The following is a 23,637-nucleotide window of genomic DNA, read 5'->3' on the forward strand; positions in this document are numbered from 1 at the left end:
AAATGAGTACAGGTACATTTTTCTCTTGAATACCCAGACATTTCTAAATATTCCAGCAAGTTGTCAAAATCCCAAAGCTGTGCCGTTGAAATATGAAATCTTTCTGCCAGCTGTGAGGCCTAATTAGCTGTTCTCCGCACAGTATCTCTTTAATTGTCTTCTCTCATCTCAACAGCTTCCCTCCCAGTCTGTCTTGTTTCAGGTATTTGTTGCTTTGTATAGCGAGACATGCCTGCAGCGGTACAGCGAGAGATTATTGTCACTATAATTGGCTTTTCCAGGCCCGATTTGATACGAGCCTCTTGTCTGATCCGCGCAGTTCTTTATTATCGGCTGTAATGGAAAGACAATGAGGCTCACATGAAACGCCCTCCTGTCAAATCTCCTGAGAGATCGGCTCTTGCGTTGTGTTTTTACGCTGCCGGTCAGAATAGATGACGTTCGTGTGAAAACACACATGCATTATGCCTCCAGAAAACAGTCTGATGTTGGCATTACACATATAGCTGCAGTGTGAAGCGTGTACGGCTGCGTCTTTTGCCTGGATTTGTTATTGGAAAATGTGCTGAAAAAAATCAGGAATTGTCTTTATTTTTTTTAAGAGTCTAGAAATGGAAAATGTCTGAGTTTCCAGACATTTTCCTTTATTACTACATTGTCTAAAACATAAAATTTTATAAGCTTTCTGAAAAATAACATAATTTTTCCACTGATTTATTTGTAGTCGATGCCCTTTATGTTCTGTTTGCAACATCTCAACTTTTGACTAGCGCATCGGTTCTGTTGGCTTTTGAGTCAGTTTTACAAAATAAGATGCCCGTTTCACTATTTTTTAGTCTTTAGCTATGAATGAATCCATCTTTAAACAGGAGCTCCACACTTTAATTGACTCTTATTCACACACCAAACAAAGCTCTGACCCTCCATTTGTTTTAAATCTTTGTAAACAAACAAAATACATCACAAATCATAAACTGTTGAATTAAAGAAGCTGAATCTAGTGAAGAGTAACCCAGTCAATCTACACTTGTATTTCATTACAGCACATCATTCAAATCTAAAGTTATTTTAAGTCTGTACTTAAAGTGAACCAATGAGGTTTAATTTCATAGCTTGAGTAACAATATTTCTGTTTATTGCCTTTGATTTCAGTACTTCCCCTCTTGAGCCAGAGGCGTCTGGAGCGTCCAATCTGGACTAATGTAAACTTTGCATTTTCTTTAGAAATACGGGTCATACAGTCCGACACACTTGGAGGGCAGGACTGTATGAGGTACTGTGTGAAGCTTCCAGAGTCTGTGATAATTTGAGGAGCCATGTCACCTGCTGCCGTTGGCCAACGTGGCTTCATCAAGCCCAAAGTCAGAGCAGGAGTTTTCCATGAGAGTTAGAGGATGCAGTTGCTTGCTTCCCTTTGCTGATTTTGATTTGAAGCAGGACTTTGCATCTGCCCACACTGCCTAATATACCAGTGCCTGCTTTAATGACTGTTGTGTTACTGTGCTTGATTGTCAGTAAAATGACCTAACTTGAACCGCACAAAGAATCTGTGGAGCGTTGTCAAGAGGAAGAAGAGACAGCGGAGCCAACAGACGCCCCAAAGGCTTCTTCTTAAGGCAATCTGTCTATTCTTCACACCTCAGCAGACCCACAGGCTGATCCTCCTCATGCCACGCTGCATTGATCACTGATGCAAAAGTATATACAGTCAAACATTGAGTATGTCTATTGCACAGTAACTGGACGCACAGGTCCACATTTCTGCATTCTAAGTTTTATGTATTTTATGAAGTACTCTAATTTTCTGAAAAACTTAAATCTGGAATTTTAGTTGTGTAAAAAAAGCCTCGAGCAGGAATGGAGTGCATGTGCATTGCAGTACATGGTAGAAATTTTTCAGCATTTCTGCAATGCAATATTCAGATTTTTAGCTTGTATTAGCTGTAAGCCATTATAATAATAATAAGCTAAAAATAGAGCAAAAAACAGCTGATACATTTTCATAGTAATAAATAATAATAACGGTCCAAAAACTGAGACACCAGTAAACTGTTAAAGCATTACATGTCCAGTGTTTGTTAAAGCAGCCGGTTCATACACCTGAATTGATGAGATGCTCTGCGGGGCTCCCAATGTGTGTTTTCTTTTTAGTGGCTTTTTCTAATTTATGCTTGGTTGAATTTGAAATTGAGGTCTTCTAAGGTTTTCCAGACATTGAAGAATTTACAGCGAAATCGCGTTTTCCCATATTTGCAAATTGAGCCAAAATTCAGCCTATTGTTTGTTTGGTTTTTTTTTGGAGTTTTATACTTAAATATCCAGAATGTTTAAAAAAATCTAGAACATTTCAGAGGAAAATCCATAATAACCCTGTTCTTTACTCACTCATTAGCATCACTACATTCATCATAAGTGGCAGCTGGTAGAAAAACCCGTGTTGTCAGATTGCATGACGCAGCTAAATCCCTCGTTTTCTATCTGGGCTTACATGATTGTTGCTACAGCAGCCTGCCTTGTTCACCAAGCAGCTGAGGCAATGTAAAACACGGCTCCGCTGCGCTATTATCTCAGTCACCATCAGCTGCTGCTGCTGCCAAAAGAAGATACAGATGGACAGGAGATTTGCGCTGTGGGGAAACTGAGATGTCCTCTAAAGGCACAGAAAGTAGTTTTTCTGTTGCTGATGGAGCGCACTAAAATTTCAAATGATCCACACAACAGCATCTGCCACCAAATCAAGTGTTCATTTTCGTCTTGGCTCTTGTTGTAGTTTTGTTTTCTTTTCGTTTCCTCTGGTGCGTTTGGATATGGACTCTTTCAGACCGATGTAAAAATAAAACAAATATCCTCACATTTTCTGAACCTGACATGCTCGCTCCATTCTTCCGAGTCTACGGGCGGTAGGCCATTCGATTTATAGACGTTTTTGTTGCCAAGGCGACGAACTCAAAGGCCTTTTGCTCTGATTTATTGTAATCATTAAAACGCACCATATCAGTGCTCTAAAATGTCACAAAATCCTTCATAAAGGGAAGCGGCTGCTGGATATTTGTGTGGATCAAAATGTGGACAAGTGTACCCAATGTTCTCTGCTCCTAATGGATTCTTAATGGATCCTGGTGGATGACTTTGTTAAAGAAGCTCAAGTTTCTTTTCCAGTACACACTCCAGTCCCCTATTTTGTATGTTCTCTGTTCTCTTTGATACAGTTTGATTTGATTAAAAGATAATGATGACATTCAGGTGGTACTCTGGAGGATCTGAAGGATGTACACAGGAAATATGATGCTTTTCATAGAAGCATCAGTGTAGCTTGACCTGAGGGCAATAGGGGAGCTACAATTTCATGGGATTAACCTACAATATTGTAGCTCAGGATGAGTTGGCTATGATTTTATTAAAACATTCTTTGATGTTTGACTCAGACCTTTTGAAGGGATATTGTTTCCTTTCCTGACTGGTTTTAAAACATGCTGCAGACAGTGGGCTTTTTATTGAGATCACTTGCAACTTACATTTAGACTCAATGTCCCCCCCAACAACGGCATATGACCCTTTTGTGGAGCCTTCAGGAAGTTCTGAAGGTTGTTCTGCATGTTGCGGCAAGAGGGAATAATTAAAAGTGCTTCACTATATAATGCAGGGTTTGACCATGCTTACATGTTGTTTACACCCAGTTCTGGCTTAGGGGTAGGGTTAGTGTGGCAGCTGTAATTGGGGTGATAGATTGGGATGCAAAGGTTTCCCTTGCACCTTTGTGCAAGGTATCCCCTACAAATTGGGATACCTTTGTCTCAGTTTTTATTTTTTGTTATTTAGACATGTCTTAGCCGGCAGTGTGATGCTCAAGATTGCTATCCGAGTGCCAAGATCAGGCCCGAAACATTTTACTCTCACTATATATAAATAAAACGTTATTTAGTAATTTCTTTTTGTTTATACAAAATGTCATAGACACCAAGATTTAAAAGAATGGATAAAAGAAATGGAAAGGGTTGAAAAGGGAAAGAAGAAGATAGGAGTAGATTGAAGAAGCATAGAGAGAATACAAGTCAACAACCCAAGTCTGCTCCGATATCTGCAGAAAGAGAAAAAACTACACTGACAAACCATAGCAACAAACGTATGCTAATAGAATGATACGTACACCACTCAAATGTACAAGTTAATACAATGTGTATTCAAAGACAACCGTAGCCCAACTTAAGGTGTTTCTAATAAACACTTGAATCTAAACATAATCACGACTAAAATCATAAAGGGAAAAGAAAATAACACATCAATATTTAGGAGAAGGGCTTTTTGTGGCAGATCTTTGCTGCGCTGCTAGAATTCAAATACTGTGAATGAGTTGAGTGGCTAACTAAATGTTCGCTAACTCAACATTAGTCTCTATGACGCTCGTAGCAGATGTAGGAGAGGGTTGCTGTTGGACATTTTTCTAGAATTAGTGAGTAAAAAAACTTACTCAAATTGCCTTTCTTGCACAATTATGCAGTCCAAAGTACAGCAACATTAAACACTGGATGCTATGTGATAGTTTTAATAATCATGCTTTACTTTGATTGCCTTCTGCTCATGGCTACTGTGACACAAAGATGATTGCTGGATGATTATAAAATGCACTAAATATAGTTTTAATGGTAAATCAATTTTCAGCTAACTGTACTGTACTACTGCCTACCACAGTCATTAAAACTAATGAACCAGTGATCTAGGCTACATTAGGTTTCTTATGTCAAAAGTACAAGAGCAAAAAACTGTGATGCATGGAATATGCCTTTAAGACATGTATAAATAAAGAATAAATAATAATTAAGAGACTCTCAGACTCTTTGTTTTAGTGGCTTGTCAACACTATCTAATCGTTGACAACCTAAGATCGCCATATCTCGTATCCCTAAACCAAACTTGTCACTTATTTGGCCCGGTGGAGATGTTCCAACGTATTTCTGTCCAGTTTTAGTGAGCCAGTGTGAAATGTAGTCCCGATTTCTTGCTCTGAGCTGGCAGCATTGGCTGCTGGTGTGTGTTTTTGGCTTTAGTTTTAGGTTCTGACTTGAAGTTTGACGCGTTGTGTGTTCAAAGATTGTATTCTGTACACCTTTATTGTAAAATCTGCTCTTTTGAGCTACGGCTGTCTTTTCATCATCTTGAGCCGGTCTGCCTGTCTTCCTCTGACATAAACAAGGTGTTTCCAGTCGCACATCCTGATTATTTTTCTTTGTGTCAGGCCATTCGCTGTAAGCCTGATAAATAATTGTGCTTGAAAATCCCATTAAATCAGCACTTTCTGGAATAGTCAGACCGTCCTGCCAGGTATCAACAACTGAACCTTGTTCAAAGTCACTCAAAGTCCATTTATTAACCATTCTGACATTTTGCTTACATTTCAGCAAGTCGTCTTTAAAACGTCTAGATGTCTGAATATATTAAGAAGCTGCCATGTGTTTAGCTCTGCAGTATTTCCTTTCTGTAATAAACAATTGAATCAGTGTATCTAATGAGTGTCTGTTGAGCGTATGCTTTGCCGTAACTTAGTCTGACGACAAATTATAATTTTTTCAAGACCTCCCTATCTCGACAGATTGTGTAAGTTGGTATGTTTGACGTGACATTAAGAAATTTGTGACCTGCTAATCTTTGGTAACATCTGAATTTTTAAATTTGATCTTCCTGTATGCTTACACTATGGTAACACTTTATTTGAAGGGATGTGCATATGACTGACATAACACCTGTCATGAACATGGAGGAGTCTTTATGAATGTTTATGACTCGGTAAATAATGACACTTTTAATGTAAAGTCACTTTAAAAGTTGCATTAAAAGTCAATAAAAGGTGCAAATTTGCATTATTTGGTAAGTAATGACACTTTAATGCAAAGTTGACACTTTTAATTGACTTTTAATGCAACGTATAAAGCAACTTTGCATTAAGTGTCATTATTTACCTAAAGACACCTCATGACAACAGTCATAAGTGAGTAAATATCTAAAGTTTACATGAATTTAGTAATTTACAAAGATATTATTCGAGCAAAATAGCTCAAATCCCTTCAGATTTGGGCTACTCCTGCCAAAAGTGACATTTGCAAAAAAAAAGAAAGAAAGAAAGAAAAATCCCCACCTCTTTGTTTTTTGACGAATGTTGATTTAGGCGAGAACATTTAAAAGTTTTAGAACAAATATTTTACATTTCCATGGTGTGCTGCGTCTTCAAAATGTAAAGCTCGTTGGTTGGCAGCAGTAAATAAAAGCCTGCAGAGACATTTCCTCCCTGCTGGTCTGGACGGTGTCAAGTATCTGCACTGATAGATGCAGCACTGAAACGGCAGCTCTGAACTAATCGAGTCAAACGAAGGGAGGGTTAGCATATGTGTGGGTTCTGCCAGCCACGGCGATAAAACTCCACTCAATTCATTTTTCTACCCTCGCTCCATAAATAGGTACGGCGCACCTTTAAAATCAGCAGCGCGTCCCACACTCCTCCCGCCCTCGGTAAACCAGCGTGTGAGGTGCCGCGCGCCTCTGCTGTCCCCACCTCTGCACATAAAGTCTTTCAGCTGGTTAAGAATAAACTGGAGCACTCCCATCCTACCACTCTATCAAGCCGCCGTCCTGTACACCCAGTCAACCACAGGTGGCTCCCACTTGCGTGTGCGCGTGTTGACGGGTGTGTTTGCGTGTGTGGCGGCGAGGGAATGGAAGTCGTCTTCTGCAAGATGAGCTCCAGTGATTACAGCCTGAGACAGTTTTCTAATTATTCTGTCAAACATCAATCCTGTGGGCTGATGCAGGCTGTCCTGCGACCTGATGGACAATGTAATCACTGCTAGGACAAACCCCCACTACACTCTTCCACCCATTTTACACATCCATCCAGAACTTCCCTCCCTCTCCACTCATCTTCTGCAGTATCTCATTTTGCTGTCTGTACAGTGCCTCAACAGAACCTTCACTCATGCTTCTCTGCCGCGGCTCTGCAGTTCATTTTTCGTCCCCGCAAACTGTATTTTATCCAGATTCTTGTCCCAAGTTTGAGCACCCATGCCTGCTACCAGGAAAAAGGCTTAAGATAAGTACTAGTGCAAACATGTGGGAAGGTGGAAACAAAAGAAAAAGGAAACTATATTAATTATGTAAGATTAGTCCTGAGGCTCAAACAGAAATACGAGCCATGTTGTTTATAAAGCCTCTATAAAGCATAGTAAAAGTAATTTTGGATGTAGAATATCATTCAGACACTTGAACGGTTGTTTCAGTGGTTGGTAAGGAAAACAACAACAAAAAAAGATAACTAGTTTAATTTCATAAAATTAGTTAGATGGCTATGAACAAGAGTGGAGAATAAACAGTCTTCACCCACTTTGAAATAATAGCATGAACAAAAACGTCTGACTACCTGACGGATTTTTAACAGCCAATAACCAAGACTCCAACACAAATGTCGAACTTTATTCAAAAAAACTGCCAAGTAAAGTTGTGCTCTCGAATTTAACTAGAAAAATGTATTTAGGGGAAACTAAGTGAGCAAAAATGTTTTGATTTGTCAAACAAAAAAAATTAGCTCTGCTATTAGCGCCCTAGCTAATTAGCAGAAGTGTGACCACTGCTGATGGACAAGAGTTTTAAACTCACTAACTGCATCCCCTGAAGATACGACAACTCTTTTACTGGAACACAGTTAACCTAAAATACATTGCGTGTCGTCCACTAGAGGGCGCTTGTGTTGGCAGCCTCCCAACTGATTTATCGGCAGCTTGTGTGTATTACCTGGCTGTGCCACCATGCCACTGCTATGTGCACCGCATGCTTCAGAATATGAATACAGAAGAAATGCATCTGGTTTCAATAACCCGTCAACAAATGTTGATAAAGTAATTTCAAACCTCCACGTGGTCCAATTAGCAGAATCATTCCATCATCACACAATTTAGGTTCCCCGTTCATCATGTATTTAAAGGTGTTGTAAGTTAATCTACAGGGTAATAATTACGTTTCTGTGAACTCAGGAATGTGGAGAGCACATCTCTGTGTTGGATGTTGGGCTGTTTGCAGTCATGTTTTTGCTGAAGGAGTATGTTTGGGGTTTTTGTTTGATCTTCATAATAATTTGATGAAATATAATTTGTTCCCACACAAAACATTAAACTGATGAAAAGTTCAGAACATTTTCTAATGCATACGTAGAGTAATAGTGATTATGGTTGATCAGTTTCACAGAATAATAATCTAACATAAATGTAATCAGCAAGGCTTCTAGCATTACTCCGTTTGATTGAGCCTGACCAGTTGCTTCGCAAATAGGCTTTTAAAAGGGGGTATGATGTAAAATTGTTGTTGTTGTTTTATTTTTACGTCATGTTATAATGTTATCCTTTCATCAAACACATGCCCAGAGTGTTGCTTTGAGTCACTCATGCATGTTAGAGAAATCCTTGAACCTCCCTTTGAGAATCTTTTTAGGGTTATCCCAACGCTTGCTCATACAATTTATGCTTCTTACCTGGATCTCTGTGTTGGAGCTTCAGGTAAAGTCAAATTTGTTTTAAGTTTTTGACACATAGAGCATTTTCAAAACAATTGAAGGCAATGTGTTTGCCCGATTGTGCTACAAAATGGCACCATGTGCCAGGAAAATACAAATACCCCCCCAGATCTCTAACAAATTGCTTTATTTCATGACTGGAATCAACTACAGCATTGTCTCTAATGTGTTAACCAAGTATCTAAATCAAATGCTCTTTAATAAATCGTTTCTACGACAAATTTAGTGTTTGCTGAATTTGTTATAGAAAGGTGGATACTTTTGCATTTGTAAATATATTGTCTCATTTACATTGTAACATGGAAGCTAAAAAAAAGAGCTGATACATTTTCATTTGACTGAAAAATGCTGTTAAAATGTTGGTGGAAAAAAAGTTTCAATTTTCTTCTTTTGTGAGACTACAAACTGATTTGTTTACAGAAAGTTTGCCATTATGTTGCATCACTTTTTAACAGCACTGGGTAAGCACTTTGGAACAACAGGTTCTAGTTTCTGAGTTTTACAGGGGAATGTTAGGAGATGTGCGCCAGGTTGTGTGGATCCCCGCTTGAAGGATTGCATTTCTAAGTAAAGCAACCCATACATTGGTCTGACACCTCAAGTCAATTGAATCACCTTCTGTTAGAGTTCAAAAGTCACATTATTTGTTGAGCTTACTTGGCCGTCATGATATAGAGAAAGCCTGTAGTTGTGACCTCTATCGATCTGAGAGCCGGTCGGCCTCTTCAGTTTCTCCTGAGACTTTTATTGCTTTCTTTGATCCCTCTAATGCCTGAGGAAACCCGTAAGGGCTAATTAATATGCTGTTCTCTGCTCTTCAGCTCTATCAAAAGTCAGCCGGGAGCGTCCGGTTGATTCCCTTTTCCTGTAAGACGTCCGAGAGATCCTCTATAAAATAAATTCTTCTTTTCGGTTTAATGAAACTTGAGATTAGCTTTCTTTTTTAATTATTATTATTATTGCTGATTTTTTTCCTCTTAGTTCAGAAAGAAACCAGCAGGAAAAGTGGGAGTCAATAAGATGTCCCATCAGTTTTCGGATCCATATGTAATCAAACTTTAATTGTTCCCATCTGTTGTGAACAGGTTCGTCTGTTTGTGTAAATTTAAAGCTCAGTTCTGCAGACCCGTTAGGAACCACATGGGGAGTAGTTGAAGGCTGACAAACCAAAGTGGAGAGTGAATACTTTCTGTTCAGTTGAGTTCTGAATTACACATAAAGACAATAAATTGATCTCTGAGGAGGCTAAGAAACAAATCATCGATCTTGTAGGAACTTTCCTTGGCCTCTCTCTCTTCACTTGTAACACTGACAACAGCTGCCCACTCTTTTCATCTACTATTACCAGTCCAAACATTTTTATGTACTGTGCTGCTCTGTATGAGCTGTTTATTGTGTCGGGGGGTTTTTTTGTTTTTTTTACCTATCTGGTCTTTTCATGTTGGCTACCATTGCCTTGTCTCACAGTTTAAAGGAGTCACTCAGTAACTTCAGCTTTTCATGTATTCTGAGGAAACTGTTGCACTATGTTGCTGCAAGCCTGAATGAAACGTATTCAGATGAAAATTGCTGTAAAAGTGCCACTTACAGTATCGTGAAAAGAGTGAGGTCCGAACTGCACTTTGAAATTGGCACATTTTTGCAGACATTTTTTTTCGTCAATCCTTCTCAACTCATGCTTTTAAAAAATCAGCATTTAGACTAAACGTAATGCCATTCCATTCGAATAATAAAGTATTATAAGTCACCATCACTCTCAGACAAGTTGTTTCTAAAAGACAACGCATGACGTCGCAGTTATTGCTACTAGATCAGTTTGTGCTGATGCAATGTTTGGCAGGTTGATTATTCGGCACCTGAATTGCTGCTCTTTGGTCTCACGGGAATATAATTAGTCAAGTTGATGAACTCTCACTGCCCGAGATGCTTTATCTGAAATGCAGTCAATAACCTTACATCAGACTATGAGCGTTCTGATGGGGCTCGCTTCTCAGATTAAAAGCACCTTTGGAAAATTACAGCCTTCAAACCGGGGCACAAGAAAAGCATGGCGGCCCGCCAGGCTTATAATACACTGGGAAAAACCCTGTAAAGTGTTTCACTTAATGAATTGAGTTGCTAAAATAAATTAACTTTTCAATAATATTCAAATTTTTGGAATATGGCTGTAAATGACTGTAGCATGGATCCTATCGCCTTCTTGTAAGTACGGAGATGCATTTTAAAATTATATGAAAAATGTGGGTTAATCGCTGTCTGTCATTACATTGATGATTTAACGTTGATCTTTTCTAACTGTATGCCATCCCACTTTCATTCAGCCTCAGAAAACAGTTTTAGAAACTTGTTTTAGATTGTCAAAAATAAAACACTTCTACGTGGAGCTAGAGTGCTGCCTTCCAGAGAAACCAATTAATTATATGGTGTGGTTTAAAGTATTCAGTGGCAAAATTGGATTTAGCTGCTGCAAATTAAAACATATGGAACTTTACATCCTAAAGACATGTTTTTAATCTATTTTATAGATTCAGGCCTTCACGCTTTGTCACTAAAGATAGCTAGGTATCATTAGCATGACAATGAAAGCTCATCCCATGCTATATAATGGCTTCAACACATGGAAATGAAAGCATAAAGTTGATTGTCCCAAGCAGTGAACTTTGTGGAACGCCATGGCAAACTGTGACTAACAAATCCGTCACCAGTCAATGAGTCTAGTTCCAACCATTAGTAAAGCAGTGGGTTGATTATGATGAATAAAAACATCTACAGATTTTCTGTCACATATTATACTGTCAGGACAAAGTAATAGTTTTAACAAATATGTAAAAAAAAAAAGAAAAGACATTGGGTGGTTAAACTTAGAATGATGAGGATCTATGAATGAAATACACAATGAAACATAATGTTTAAGTCAATAGTGAAGTGTGTTGTGTGATGCTAATGTATGGTTGTATTTACCATACTCACTTCCTTTGTGAAATTCAGATTTGTCTTTTACTTCTCAGACTTTAAGATAAACAGCTGAGCTTCATATCTTGTATGGAAATGTTCATCTTGGTCTCTGGCCTCGCTTCTTCTGCGCAAGTTAAATGTTAAGTTATTTATTTATTATTGGAATGCCTTTCACTAAAGGTGAGCAAACGGTCCACGCATTTTGGACATGTAAATAGTACAGAGGTGACGCACACAAAATAAAAAAAGTTGGGGTGATGATTTGCCTTGCAAAGATCACCCATCTGCCCTTTCCATGGCTCATTGGCTCCCAAGATCAGGTGCAATCTGAACTGGAATCATTTGGATAATTGACCTTCTGTGTGCATACATTAAAATAAATTAATTTTGATTGGCCGTGCAGCATTAGGAACAAAGTGGGAAATGTTGGCACTTTTATATTCAGCTGCTGGTTTGTTGTACCGGGTCTCTGAGGTGATTAGGTATGCTATTCCCCGACTGTCGTGCATTCCTTCAGTCTAATGAAATAATTCTTGCTCTGAGCAAAGCAGCCTAAGAGACTACACAGAAACAATGTTGAAACTCTTAACTCAGACGTCATGTGAAGTGGGTGAGAAGATCTTTCTATATCCTCCTGAGACCCAGAAAAAAAAAAGTTTTTGAATTTTTTTTTTTTTTTTCACTACATGACTCTTTGGAGTGAAAAAACATCACTACAATTGAAAAAGTTTCAAAACATGTTATTATTTATTTATTATAGTATGTCCTTTGGAGAGGACATCGGGACTCTCTTGTGGCAAATATGAACACATTTTGAGGCCCAGGATGTCCTCTCTAAGGACCAACAGGATTTAACACAGTGGCATGTATGGTTTCAGAGTTATGAACAAAAAAACCTATGTCCTCCACAGAGGACAAAAATGTATTGCTGGGTCTCAGGAGGATATGTAGCATTAGGTGTGTGGATGGTATGTTTCTTTTTCTTTTAAACATGCTAAACTGATATTAACCATCATCTTCTATCCCTTCTTTCATTCTTCCAAGGGTTTTTTTCCCAATCTTAACAAATAACCTTGGAATACCATTGAACGTACCCATACTGTGTGTTCACACTGGGCACACACAGCCCTGAGTGTGTCACTGCTGTCTGATGGACAGCTATTAACCCTTGGTGAAGGGGTTCAGGAATATTTATGTCTGCCTGTCAGTAATGACACGACTCCCTCCAGGAATGAATAATATGCTTACCCTACGTTGGCTCCAATTGTTGAATTCAGTTCAGCTGAACCATTCACAAAATGGTTTGTGAGTGTGTGCCTGTCAGTTGGCGTGTGTGTTGGTGAGTGTAAGTACATAGAAGGGGTTCAGGGAGATTGTGATACCCCGAGGTGAGCAGCAGGAGGGGAGTTGTACATCCCTCACTGATATCTGACAAACCCCCTGCTCTGCGGTCCTCTCTCTGCATCGTGTGTGGCGTCTCTCTCTTTCCTGTGGACTTTGATGTGTCGTGCTTCTCTAAAAGTTTTATTAAATTTGAATAAGAAACAATGAAAACCTGGATACATTTGATTAAGATCACGCCGGGTGTCAAACTCATTTTTGTTTTGGGCCGAATCAAGATCATGACTGTTTGTAAAGGGCCGGTTGTGCCAGAATGCATTGATAAAAACTTGTTCAAAAGCTGTTGAAATGTCAATGAATTCTTAAAATTAAATAATGTTACTGAACATCTTTTCAGTCCCTCCAGGATTTCGTGTTTGTGGGACTAATTTGGAAATATTTGCGATATTTGCGCTTATTTACGACGGTAAATGCGACTTTTTATTACTCGCTGTATAGATCATGGGCTATAATCTGACATCATCTAAGACTGAGGCACCTGCTTACCACAAGAAATCTTAACAGTGTTTGAGAAAAATCTGCAATAAACTCCCAATTGTTGGTGCAAAAAAAAGTTGTTGATTTTTGTGTGAATTTTCATGATAATTCTCAAGAAACTGGAGGGACTGGTTGATATAATTTGGCAGCAAACAGGTAAAAACTGCATTTATTTGATTGATAGCATAATATTAAAGCACACTTAGTGTTTAGTCTATATAGGGGGCCACAGTTTTGTTTTCTTTATTTAGTTGGTTTCTTTCTCTATTTTGAAAGAAGTTTCCATATTAAGTAGTGCTAAAATCAGATCAGCCCTACTGTTATGAACACTTTGCTTTCTAGATTAAAAGACAGTTCTTCTTGGGACAATAACTGCAGATGTCTTTGGGTACTAAACACCTGCCTCAATGTGGGCTTTTGAAATTCTCCAGTAGCCGTTCTCGCCATCTCGGCTGTATGCTCAGCACCTGCTTCAGTGACTATCCGAGCCTATCGGGGTATGCTAACAATTCCATGAAGCCTTTCAACATCAAATTGATCCTGTGCCTCCAAAAATAACAACATGCGCAGCTGTTTTGTATCTCCATTACAAACGATGTGCAGCGTAGCAAAGCATGTCTTGCAGAGCTGACTTTCAGAGGCTTCAGATTCATATAACAACTCCAGTGCAAAAGCGACACGGAAGCTGTAGAAACAGCTGTAGCCTTGTACATTTTGATGAGAATAGTCCTCTAGCTTTGAAGACTTTGAGCAAAACGGTTGGAAGAAAGAAGGTTTCATTAAATATATTTTTCACAAATACCCAGTTTTGCCCATCGAAACCAAAAGATGAACAGATTTTTGCGTTTGGATTAGAGCTGCACAATATGAGGAAAGTCTTTAACTGCGACACTGTTTCAAAACGCCTCTGCTTGAAGCAAATATTGACCTTCGACCTGGAAGGAACATTACACCTTTTCCCCTCAGAGTCCGAGGAACTGACTCTCATGCCGGCCGCCTCACACTTGGCTGCGAGTCGCTCAAGTGCATAATGGAGGTCATGGCCATTGGATGGCAACAGAACTATGTAATCTGTGAAAAGTAAAAGTGAGACCCTGAAGTTTCCCATACCTTCTTCTCCATTACTGCCAGTGCCCAGAATAAGCAGGATTTCTGCAAGTCTATGTAAAGAAACAATGGTTCCTAGTACCTGTTGAGCGCGTTTCTGAATTTGGATTAGAGGAAGACAGTGGATGAGTTGATGGATAGACTAAATAAAAGTACAAAGAACTGTGAACTGTAGAAATCTGAGTTTAGAAAAGTGTGAAATTCTTAAATGAAAAAGTCATTATACCTTGGATGAATATTTTTATGTTGTATAACTGGATACATTTAGATTGTTTCTTTGAAGGCCGTGCTGTGACCTGTGCTGTAACGTAGCGTTTGACCCGATCTGTGGCGCAGCACAGCTGTCCTGCATATCAGACGTCTGAAGATTGGTGAGAAAGACATTTAATCTCCGAAATGGAAATCTCTAACAGCGTAATGGTTATTGTTAATAAATGTAAGTATGTGGCTACTTGTGCACCAGGTGAGAGTGAGAGGTTGAGACTGAAACGAGCTTTTGTTGAACAACACAAGACTTTGTTTTAGAGTGGCTGTAAAAGAAATTTTTTTATAAACTCCATTGTGTTTTTTTTTTCTCTTTTTACTTGTTTTGTTTCTCCGGAGGAGAAATGTTACCATTTCGTGTGACAGCTTTGTTTTTAATGGAACAAAACTACACATTTTCTCTGCTACCCAACAAGGAGAGGGTTCAAGAGTTTGATTAAATTATGCATGGAGTGAAAATGTGGAACAAGTTATCACAGGCTTTGTTAGTTACAGGAGACTGCAGCTTGACAAGGACTAGGTTTATTTGGATAGAAAACAAAAGGAATAAAGAAGGTATTTTTTCCACTAGACGAGTCCTGCACCATTCACCTCCCACAAAGAGTAACGACCTATTTTCTGTTTCTTGTCTTGACAAAAGCATTGCGTGTCAACTGAAAGTAAATACAGTGATGAACGCAGTCGTGAAGCAACCTGACGATTCTCGAGTGATTACATACCGTTGCAACAGAGCGCCGAAAAGAAAGCGAGATCAGTCAGACGACTCTTGCTTGTTTGTCCTTCATTTTTAAAGGAAAAGAAATTAAAGAATTACCTTTGGAGAGAAAAAGGGGAAAACAGGAACGATGTAAATAAATCCTTTCAGTCAGGACGCATTGGAGCATTATTATTTTTTTGTTTGCTTGCCACGTAACAGTTTTTATTTACTCTAATTAGCATTATTTGTGCCTCTCCCACCTGTCAAACATGTTTAGAATGATTTTAATAGGGAAGCCTGGCAGTTAGTGAATCAGAAGGGGAATGATTACAAACATTAAACACCACATGCTGCGAGATTTTTTTATCTCTCGACTGTCAACACCAAATGGCGCGGACTGGAACAGATCTGATCCCATTTGGTCCAAACCTGCCATTATAACCCAAATTATAATTATTAGTGGCTATGAAATTACAACATGTACCCTGCTGCTAATTTTGCAGTTGATTTTATTTATTTATTTATTGTTGTTGTTGTTGTTCTTTTGGAGCGTCAGTCCTAGCCCCTCCCACCTGTGCAAAATAGTTCAGCTTGATTATCTCTTGCTTCTAAAGGCTTGTTAAGCAAAGTGAAACATTGTGCTCAACTTTTGTCCCGCATGCTAAGGCTTAGCTTGACTCCTGCTAAGCCCCGATGGGCAATGCCCGACTCAATAGAAGTTAAGAAAGGCTGCCTTATTCTTCTTTTCTTTTCTTTCTTTCCAGATAAGAAGGTTAGTATGGCTGGTTAAACACAGCCGTGATGAAAATGTCACAGCCTTTAACCTCACTAGTTTTCTCCCCTCACATTTTAAAGTAAAGGCCATCTCCAGGATCTATTCCCTGATCTACCAGACGCCACCCTTTCTCAATCCATCCCCCCTTTTTTCACCCCCATACCGTACGAGCTCTTATGGCAGGAAGAAAACTATTGTTGCACCTGATTGGGTTTCTATTGACTTAACTGGGGATAAAAAACAGGAAATCAAAGAGCATGTGGGTTTAAATGTGAGTGAGAGCTCAGGCAAATATGCGAGTACTCAAAGATTTGGATGCAGGTGAGCATGTTCATTGATTGTTATTGATTTATAAAGGTTTTTGCCAACGACTTAGTTGGGCAAAAGGTTTAGATGAGCATTAAAACAATTTTTATTCAACAAAGAAGTTTTTTCTGATAGTGAATGAGAAAGGTATATGCAAAAGATAAAACAACAAAGGAGTACTTGATTTGGAATAATCTTTTTATTTACATTTTATTTGAAAAGTTCCATATTCACAATAAGCTTATTTTTGTTTCCAATCAAACCCTTCTGATAACTGCTGATGAGCCTTTTGCATGATTCTACTGGTATTTTAATTATTTATCTTTGGTGATGAGGTTTTGAAGTCTTTAGTGTTTATTTAGATAGGGTTAGGCATTAAAATATATCTCTCCTATATGATTATGCTGGGAACAAGGCAAGGGGAAAATCAGTTTTCGGCAAGTCAAACACTAAACAAATTGTATTTTTCCTCTTCAATAAGCGTGTCAGCTAAAAACTAATTCTTTAACATTTGTTTTGTCAAAAACGGACTACTGAACATCAAACAGAGTTGGCATAAGTTAGTATAAATGGCACAAAACAGCACAATCACCCTGTAGCATTCCCTGAAACCCAAAAGCCCGTGTCAGCTTTGAGTTGTTTAACTCGGCAACAACAAGGGAATTCTTGTATTTAAGCAGTTCAGATGTCCAAAAACTGCTAAAATATTATGACATTTTGAAATGATTAACATCCTGTGTGTCCACCCTGCATCAGTTAGACAGCTAACCAGATACCGGTTTGCGGATTTTTAAAAATATCTTATAGTGAAACTTCAGACACGACTGTTTGTCAAAAGTGTCCGCTGCCAGTGACAAGGCCAATCTTTGACACAACGCACAGTCTGTCTCTCTGCAGTCCCAAGAAGGGACTGTCATGCTTCAACAGGCCGGATAATTATTTCCCTTTTATCCTCCTTTGGCAGGCCAATCCTAGCCTTCAATGGAAGGCAATGGCTGCACCACTTCCCATCACTTCTTTGCTTTTCTTCACCATCTCTCTTCTTCCATCTGTTTCACTTCACCTCACTCTTTGACTTCAACACCCTCTGTTCCCTCGTCTTGTCTTTACATCACTCTCTTTTTCTTGATTTGTAGCCTCAATAAGAATAGATTTGATCTGGCAAAAAACCTTCTTGTTGTGACAGTACCGAGGCTCACCGAATTAGATTCCCATTTATAGATCTGTCTTTCATTGAGAGCATCGCTTTATTGGCACTCTTGCACAATAGACAAATTGGTTGCTCTACTGCCAAAATGAAGAGCCAGTTCAAAGTGGACATTGTTTTAATGAATTAAACAGGTTGTGGCTGAGCTGTATTTTGTTTCCAGTCACCATAGGTAGTTGTTTTTATTGCTTTTTTAAGTTTTGGTGTCTTTGTTCATCTACATATACACTTGCTGACCTCTTTATCAGGTACGCCTTCTGGAGTTGTCAAAACAAATAGCAAATCAGACAGTCAGTTCACTGACTTTGTGCAATCGGCATCTACCTGTGGTCATGACAACCTACAGAAGTCAAAGCCAGCGGTGGGATGGGTAAAAAAAAATTAGATTTAAGTGACTTAAACTTGGCATGGGTATTGGAATCACTGGCAGCGGACACTTGTCTGAGTATTGTCCAAACTGCTTTATTGTCTTAAGATCATAATACAATGAAGGAAGCTTAGAAAATGAAAGCAGTACTAACAGCAGTGGCCTTTTGTGGCGCATTAACTGCAACTTCTGTAGAGAAGTGTGGATGTGCCGTCGGAACCAGGAGTGACATCTTTCAAAATTTCAGAATGCCAAGAAACTCTTTTGACTTAACTTGTCAGCGTCTCTCCTTAAAACTGTCTCAACAGAACACTCATCTCTGATTTTGTAGAAAATGCAACTTGACCGATCAGGCTGCAGACATTTTGAAAACTACCAGATACATATCCAATTTAGTACCACATATGGAAGTGGCACAAGTCGGATGGTTTTTAGTTGAAAGATTGGAATTGGGCCATTCAGACCGAAGACTGAAGAAATGGGGATTTAGTCACATTTACCTGCTGTGTGAATGTTGTTTATCTTCCAAGAATTAAGGCAATAAATAGTGTGTCCAATGCGGTGCTAGCAAAGTGTAATGTTTTATAAAGTTGGCTGTGAGTGTAAGATTTGAAGTGCACTTGGTTTAAGCCTTTCTTACTTAGCGCAGTAACTTTAATTATAAACTAAATAGAGGCCATTTGCACTGTTGCAACAAACTAGTTTATGGAGCTAAACAAGAAGAAGAAAAATAAAAGTAAAGACGACAGATCATAGATAAGATATATCTCTTCTTTGACCAATTGGCAACACCTTCTAATCCTTCGCAGTCTAACATATCACTCACGTCCTAATTCAGAGGTCTCAAAAATATTAATACCTCTAGCACACGTGCCCTTTAAAACCTGTTCACAAACCCACACCTGTCTTTTCAAACCAAAATCTGTAATTAACGGATTGGAAAGCTTGCATGTTAACCTCTGCCCCCTGGGCTGAGCATTGAACCCGCTGCAGATCATAGAGAAATAAACAAGGCCTGCCAAAGCAGGCGGCGACTGTACAGGCTGTCTCCAGCAGATAAGACAGAACAATAGCCCTTAATAGGCCACAGAGAGACACACACATGCACCCATCTTCAGTGCTGCCTTTTCCTCCTCCTATCAGCTTCCTGCTAACAAAGAGAGCAGGGTGCTTTTCCTTGTCTCTCCTGCAGAGAGATTAGCGACACTTAACAGGAATACGGGCATGAAAATGTGTATTTTCGTGATAATTCAGGAACACAGGAAGTCGTGAAGGAGCCTTGTAGAAAGAGACAATGTGTGTATTGTCCCTTGAGTAGAAATCTGGAGGAGAAAAGCAAAAACCTGTTTGCTGCTCGCAGCATCAATTTTATAAAGACTTTCCTTACCGTACAGTGTTACTTTCCAATGCACATTTGAGACAATGCAGGCGGCAGCTGATGTTCAGTTATGAGATGAGACTAACACAAGATGCATCGCAAGACACGTCTCACGAAAGCGCCCAGGCAGGAGGGCAGACTCACATGAGCATGTCAAATTGTTTGGGCCACATTTCTTTCTTGGCCTAAATGCACTTAGTGGGGCGTATAAAAGCAGGCAGAAAAGCTTGTTTCTCTGGTGAAGGCCCTTTTTTTTCTTACTCGACGCGAAAGAAACCTTGGCATGGCATTGGAACGCCAGCAGCGGTGATCTAATTTCGCAAAATTTGAATCATTTCACCAGAACCCAGGTAAAAAAGAAAAAAAAAAGGCAGGAGCTCATTCTGCGAGTGAATGAAAGCACAAAGATCCGCTGAAAAAGAGCGAGCTGGCACATTATACTGTACCTGATGCCTTTATGCCGAGCTCTGATGAAAGGAACCTTCCCTGCTGCCAGCTTAGCTCACCTTAAATGAACGCCTTTAAGGAAAAGACTGTTCTTCTGTAACGGGGAGGTAAAATGCGCCAGAGTTGGATTTGGAAGGTTTTTCTGGTGGATTGAAGTGTGCAGTGCTGTTTCATACCTTGAAGCTGGATTTCAGAGGCATAGAGAACCCACATGGAAGAGAGAAAGTTGGGATTTTGATTGCGGGAGATGAGAAATTGGCTCTAAATTTGCCTCCTATTGTCTTGACCATCTTATTATTGAATCATTTTAACCCCCATATAACACTAGTGGACAAGTGGAGCTAAATTGATATACACAAAAGATTATAAATGCAAGCTTGTGTTGTGTTGCATCTCTTCTTGGACTAGGCGCAAGTGGGAGACCATTTTTTCTAATCAAATATCCGCTTCTTTGTAGACGTCTCTCTCTCTCCGCAGGGAGAATAATGTTCCTTGGCTTGTACCTTCTTGTAAACCGAAGACCGGGTGGACAAATAAAACAAACTTACAGCAAAGTACAACTTGCTCTTCCCTACATCCATATTTCTATAGACTGCATTTACGTTTGTGCCAAGAAGCATAAATCATGTCCTATGTGTCATTAATATACATTGTTGTCAATGGGAGACGCATGAATGGAAGAAATATGGTGCTTCCCAATAGAGACAGAGTTGAAAAATGGGCTGTAGATATGGTGAGAATAGAACTACTCCTCATTTGGATGCATATGGTGTCTAAATCTCTATTGCCCCCTAGTGGGGAAGCTTGTAATGGCCCAGGTCTATGTTATGTTGTGTGCTTTATGTATTTTTTTTTAAGTTATATCCCATATTGTGTCATATCTATAACATGAACATTTGTCCTTTTTTTTCTAAGATTCATTAATGAAAAGCCTGCAAATTGGATGGTCTGTTAAATTGTTTAATTCTGTGCATTTGTGGAAGAAACACCGCCCACATTTATTATCACAGTTTCATGAACATGTAGTTTGGGAAAATGCACTTTTACTTCAGGTGGTTAAGTTAGAAGTCAGTTATGTACACTCAACTATTTGTTGTAACCACAAGATTTTATGTGTCAATATGATTTTAGGTGATAAACATAAACACAGTAGAACATAAGTTTGCAAATTGGGAGAAAATAATCTGGTTTCTATATGTTTTGATGAACAGAAATCTAAAAAGTGTGTCAAATATTGTGTTGTTTTATCACTGATTTTTCAATTGTTTGTAAGTCTGAACTTTGGCACAGTACCAGTCATACTCATGCCTGGTACCAATATCGTACCAGGCATGAGTTTAGGATTTTGGTTACTACCGGCATTGCCCTGTATTTAACTCTCGCCAAACATCCTCAAAGTATGATTCTGCCACCACCATGTTTCAAGGTGTTCAAAACACTTTTTTGAATGAATATCTAAATGGGCATTTATAATTTCGTCTACACACAGCACCTTCTTCCGCATGCTTGCTGTGTGCCCTACATGGCTTGTAGGTAAACTGCAAAAGTGTTTTTGCGATTCATAACCTTAAGCAGTTCTGTGTTTTGAGAAGTCTAGATTATAAGCAAACGAAGGGAGAATGCTAATTTCAGTCTTTAGGGATTTGACTTGGACTCTGAAAATATTACTTGCTTTGAAGTCAGAGAAGACTGATATCTTGAGCTCATGGATTTATCTTTAGCATTTTGATCTCCAAAGAAATCAAATCGCAGGGAATATGAGACTTAGATGCTTCAGTAAATTAAAAGACAAGGTGAGAACTTGTGAGTGATTAGATTATTTTCCATAAACTCGTACGCCTTGCTTTTTGGTTCAGATGTTGCCAAAAATATGGTGCAAAAATGTGCAATTCTTTGCTTTTATTTAGTCTATTTCAAACTATTTTCTCAGAATTTCTTCATCATGCATCGAAACATCTGAGTCATGTTTGTGATTCAAGGCTGCCATTAACCTGCCTTTTCACCCCTGTTTTTATTCATGCCTGGTTGCATCCGCGCACTAGAAATTCAGTCATAAAAAAAATTAACAGCTTCCTCAGACAGTAGTGCGAGTCTTTTTGGTGCTTCCCCACCTCAGAGTTACTCTCTGAGCTCTCTCTGGGTCTTGTGTCATCCTCCACTGTCTCATAAGAAGATGCTCATTTGGATAGCATGTCGAGGACAATGCCACGGCTGTCGCTCTGATAGCAATCCAAGTCCTTGATCTTCTCCCCCCGTAAACATCATTACCGCATGCTGGAAACATACACATTCACAACAGGCAGGCACACGGGCGCACACCCCCACAAGCTGCTCAGCCAAATCGGCGCTAACAGATTAGCAGTGATTATAAACAAACACGGAGGATTAATCCTGTGTGCTCTAAGTCTACTTTTCCACTGAGCTAGCCAGGGTAATTACAAAGTGCTAGATTGTTAGTGTAATCGCACACATACACACTCCGGCTGCTTGTGTTTGGCTGCTCGGTGATATCAGTCTCAGCTGCTCACTTCATGAGAAACTTTAAGATCCCTTCACCATAAGAACACCAAAGAAGGCTAAAGTAAACACACGGCAGATGGCGAGATTGTTTAGCACGACTTGCTATTTGAAATTCAAAAGGTTTGTCCTACCGTATCCATGTTACGGATACGGTAACATGGATACCGTATCCATGTTACCATAGTTGGCAACAAAAATGAAATCAACTTCTAGAATTCTGAATTATGGGTTTATCTTATATTTGTGGTGATGTGGTTTTGACAGCTACATTTCACATCGTTATTGGGTGTATTCTTCCTACATTTTCTCTAATTTTGAGGCAGGATCTTTAAAAGTCTTAAATTAAACACCTTCAGTGGTAGGCCATACAAAGTTTGATCAAAATATTAATTACACTAGGTTCTCAGTATCATGTGTAGCCTCCTCTGACATTGTTGAGGAGGTACTTCATTGTCCTACAGTGTAAAATGTGCCATTCTTCTTGGCCAGAGAAACTGTCCTGCTAGGTTTGTAGATGTCCCACACCCTTTCTGTTTTCAGAAGATAGGTCAAACAATTTTCTATATATTTTTTTTAACCCATTCCTGCTTTAAACTCCAAGGTATCCTTGGCCTTTGTGGTGCCTTCTTTGACTTCATCATCATGTTTGCTCACCACTGTTCACCTAAAGAAAACCTCTAAATGATGTAGATTGAGACTAAAGTACACACAGGTGGACTAATGACTACCAAGGGGACTTCTGAATCTAACTGGTTGCACTTAATTTTTAATGTAAATTTGTGTATGATTTCTTTTGTTTTTTGCTTATATAAATCTTTGGAGCCATTGTTGTGTAACCAGTGCTTGTTTCATCCGCCATGGCAACCCATCATCGCGGTTAGAATAGCAGTGGATGTTTAACACACTGCATTGTGTTGCAGTTTTCATTAGCGGCAGTGACAGTAGCAGTTGACGCAGCACTGATTGGCTCACCTTTCACCTGCGTATGCTAATGCCACTCAGTCCACTGTGTGTGGAAAGCTGTGGCTCTCGCTGACATGGGGCCAGTTACTGCTTACCTTAATTGTCAAGATCCTACTTAGTTGTGTGTCCAGAGCACAAAGTGAAGGATGTGTATTTATTATAATTTAATATACAGTTTCTAGCTCAAGGCTTTTGACCTGCTCCTGTGACCTGGCTGTGTGC

Source organism: Xiphophorus maculatus, chromosome 20 (assembly GCF_002775205.1).
Source record: "Xiphophorus maculatus strain JP 163 A chromosome 20, X_maculatus-5.0-male, whole genome shotgun sequence".
NCBI lineage: Eukaryota > Metazoa > Chordata > Actinopteri > Cyprinodontiformes > Poeciliidae > Xiphophorus > Xiphophorus maculatus.